This window comes from Rhinopithecus bieti, unplaced genomic scaffold (genome assembly GCF_001698545.2).
Source record: "Rhinopithecus bieti isolate Rb0 unplaced genomic scaffold, ASM169854v2 scaffold_39857, whole genome shotgun sequence".
NCBI classification, from domain to species: Eukaryota; Metazoa; Chordata; class Mammalia; order Primates; family Cercopithecidae; genus Rhinopithecus; species Rhinopithecus bieti.
The window spans coordinates 67,590-71,573 of record NW_016816641.1 but is presented as its reverse complement, the minus strand read 5'-3'; the positions used below and the strand labels follow the sequence as shown (position 1 = coordinate 71,573).

At 42.1% G+C, this 3,984-nt stretch overlaps 1 protein-coding gene across 10 annotated transcripts in view; it reads right to left on the bottom strand.

Annotated features, from left to right (window-relative positions):
* PRC1 (protein regulator of cytokinesis 1) overlaps nucleotides 1-3,984 on the bottom strand; it is a 29,750-nt gene that overhangs the window by 23,898 nt on the left and 1,868 nt on the right. The gene's annotated exons all lie outside the window — the stretch shown is intronic.

Here is a 3,984-nt window from a genome sequence, read left to right as displayed (position 1 = left end):
TCTGCCACCACCTCCTCTGGAGACTTGTGGACTTGTCACTCACTTGCCATTTTCCCCCCAGGCCCCTAGTAGACCATAAACTCAAGGGCAAGGACCACCACATCTTATTCATCTTCATTTTACCACACCCTAATGCATAGTAGTTGTTCAATAGATGCAAAATGAATGGCCCTGAATTCCTGCCAAAGGGTCCTATGCTCCTAACCTACCTAACCTAATAGAGGTATTATGTATTCTAGGATCCTGACGAAGGTTTACAAGCAGGGCTGCCTATCTCTGTAAGATATCTACAAGGTAAAGTGATCATTTTCCTGAATAAAAAAATCTAGCACAATAGGCAGAGAATCTGAATAGACATTTCTCCAAAGAAGATATACAAATGGCCAATAAGCACATGAAAAGATGCTCAATATTAGTCATTAGGGAAATGCAAATCAAAACCACAGCCAACAGGATGGCTATAATAAAAAAATATATATATATAGCAACAAGTACTGTGAGAATCTAGAGAAACTAGAACCCTCAAACACTGCTCGTGGGAATGCAAGACAGTGCAGCCTCTTTGGAAAACAGTCTGGTAGTTCTTCAGTTGTTTTTTTGTTTTTTGAGACAGGGCCTCACTGTCACCTGGGCTGGAGTGCAGTGGTGTGACCATAGCTCACTGCAGCTTCAACGTCCCAGGCTCAAGCAATTCTCCCGCCTTAGTCTCCCAAGTAGCTGGGACCACAGACATGCTATCATACTTGGCTATTTTTCGTTTTTTGTTTTTTTTTTTTTTAAAAGGTTTGCCATGTTGCTCAGGCTGGTCTTGAACTTCTGGGCCCAAGCAATCCTCCCACCTTAGCCTCCCAAAGTGCTGGGATTACAGACATGAGCCATTGCACCCAGCCCCTCAGTTTAACGGAGTTCATACAACCCAGCAGTTTTATTACTGGGTATTTACCAAAAATAAATGAAAACACATTTATATGAAAACTACAAAAATGTTTATAGTAGCATTACTTACAATAGCCAAAAAGTGAAAACAAAACAAAACAAAACAAAACAAATGGCCATCAACTCATGAATGGGTAAATAAAATGTAGTATATAGCCATACAATGGAATATTATTTGGCAATAAACCTGGAAAATATTATGCTAAGTCAAAGAAGCAAGTCACAAAAGACCACAACAGCTATGGTTCTGTTTATATGTATATGATATATCCAGAATAGGTAAAAAGTAGATTTGGGGTTTGTATGTTTTTTTTGAGACATCTTTCACCTAGGCTGGAGTGCAGTAACATGATCATGGCTCACTGCAGCCCCAACCTCCTAGGCTCAGGTGATCCTCCCACCTCAGCCTCCGGAGTAGCTGGGACTGCAGATGTGAGCCACCACACCCAGCTAACTTAAACAAAAAAAATTTTTTTTTAGGCCAGGCACGGTGGCTCATGCCTGTAATCCCAGCACTTTGGGAGGCCAAGACCGGTGGATCACGAGGTCGGGAGTTTGAGACCAGCCTGGCCAATATGGTGAAACCCCATCTCTACTAAAAATACAAAACTTAGCTGGGCGTGGTGGTGGGCACCTGTAATCCCAGCTACTCGAGAGGCTGAGGCAGGAGAATCGCTTGAATCCAGGGGGCAGAAGTTGCAGTGAGCTGAGATCGTGTCACTGTACTCCAGCCTGGGTGACAGAGTGAGACTCCATCTCAAAAAAAAAAAAAAAAAGAATTCTTTTTTGTAGAGGCAGTCTCCCAAGCTGTTCTTGAACTCCTGGGCTCAAGTAGTCCTCCCACCTTGGGCTCCCAAAGTGCTGGGATTATAGGTGTGCACCACCTTGCCTAGCCAAAAAGTAGATTTGTAGTTGGGGGTGGAGAGAATTTGGACCATGAGGTGAAAGGGGATTGACCGCTAATGGGATTTTAAAGGGGTGATAAAAATGTTCTAAAACTGATTGCAGTGATGATTGCACAACTCTGAATATTCTAAAAATCACTGAATTATACACTTTAAGTACATTGTATAGTATGTGGATTATATCTCAAAGCTGTTATTAAAAACATCTCGGCACACAATCTGAAATTTTTTTGATTTGTGACTTAATTGAAAAACTTACAGATTTTTACTATGGCCAGGCGTGGTGGCTCACGTTGTGTAATTCCAGCACTTTGGGAGGCCAAGGCAGGTTGATCACCTGAGATCAGGAGTGAGAGATCAGCCTGGCCAACATGTGAAACCCCATCTCTACTAAAAACATAAAAATTAGCTGGGCGTCGTAGTGGGTGCCTGTAATCTCAGATACTCAGGAGGCTGAGGCAGGAGAATCACTTGAACCCGGTGAACCCAGGAGGCAGAGGTTGCAGTAAGCTGAGATCATGCCATTGCACTCCAGCCTGGGCGACAGAGCAAGACTGTCTTAAAAAAAAAAAAAAAAGAAAGAAAGAAAACTTTACTAATATATAATGCATTTTATTTGGCCTGTTGGAAATGGGTGTTTGGAATTACCCAACACCCATTATTATTATTCTAGTTAGAGACAGTTCCTGTAACAGGATCATTTTCAAAGAATTAAAAACTAACATTTCTTACTCTTCCTAACATTCAAATTGTACTGAACTTAACTTTTTTTTTAACTTAAATCTTGTATCATCCTTGACACTTCTTTCTTGTATTCGCGCCATTAGCATTATCTACACAAGACTGGCAGAATCTCACTCCTCCTGACCTCTGCTGCTACCACTACCACCCCCACCCTCGTCCAGGTCACCACCACCAACTTTTTGCTGTATGGCAATGGCTTCTTAACTAGTCTCACTGCTTCAATGCTGGCCTCCTTAAGTCTATTGTCAACACAGGAGCCCCAAGTCCTAATCTTCTACTCAGAACCCTCCAGTGACTTGCCATCTCACTCCAAGGAAAAGCCTCTGCCTTTCCAAAGCCCTATGAAGGCCCATTCCATCTGAAAGCCATTGCTTTTGATATGCTGATTCCTCTACCTAGATCTCTTTTTCCCCATGCTGCATGGCTTCACCCTTTTCCTTCTTAGGTCTTTGCTCAGAGATCACCTTCTCAGGGAGGCCTTTCCTGACCCATCTCTTTAAAACCACAACCCCACTTCCTACACCTTCAGTACTTCTTATCCCCTTTCTCTGCTTGATTTCTCTACATAGCACTTATCACCATTTAAGATTAACTTATTTATTACACTCCTCTTTTGCTATTAGAATACAAACTCTGTGAGGGCAGGGATGTCACTTTTGCTCACTGCTATATCCCCACCACTTGGAATGGTTCCTTGTATATAACATTCAAGAATTATTTTTCTTTTATTTTTTAGTATAAATTATTATTATTTTTTAGAGACAGGGTCTTGCTATGGTGCCCCAGGCTGGTCTCGAACTCCTGGGCCCAAGTCATCCTCCCACCTTGGCCTCCCAAAGTGCTGGGATTACAGGTGTGAGCCACTGTGCCAGGCCCAAGAAGTCTTTTTGAATGAATAATGTGACATTTCAAAAAAGTTGTATGTTCTTAAGATGCTTCAGAACAATCATTATGAACAATTATCATGATACACTGAAATACTACCTGGCTAAATTGTTTCAGGTAATCCCCTAAAAGGAGCAAGTCTGAGATTTTTTTTAGACTCACTGAAAAACTCAGAGTGCATACAAAGACTACCACTCAAGGACACAAAGGTTGTAGAATGGGTCAGTTTTTCCAGTCTTGAACATAAATCACTGGACTGGAAGAAATCTCAAAGTGGTCCTCTAAATTATTTCCTACCTTCAGGCAGCCTTCACTGATCCACTGTCCTATTTTTTCTTAGCACTCCAGAGAAGGAGTTTTGCTGATCTCCTGTGCAACCTGTTTCCGGGACCGATAACCATAATTAATTCTGGCCAGAGTTTTGTTTGAGCCTCAGAGGTCAAAGCTGCAGTGAGCAATCTCGCCACTGCACTCCAGCCTGGGTGACAGAGTGAGACCCTGTCTCATAAAAAAA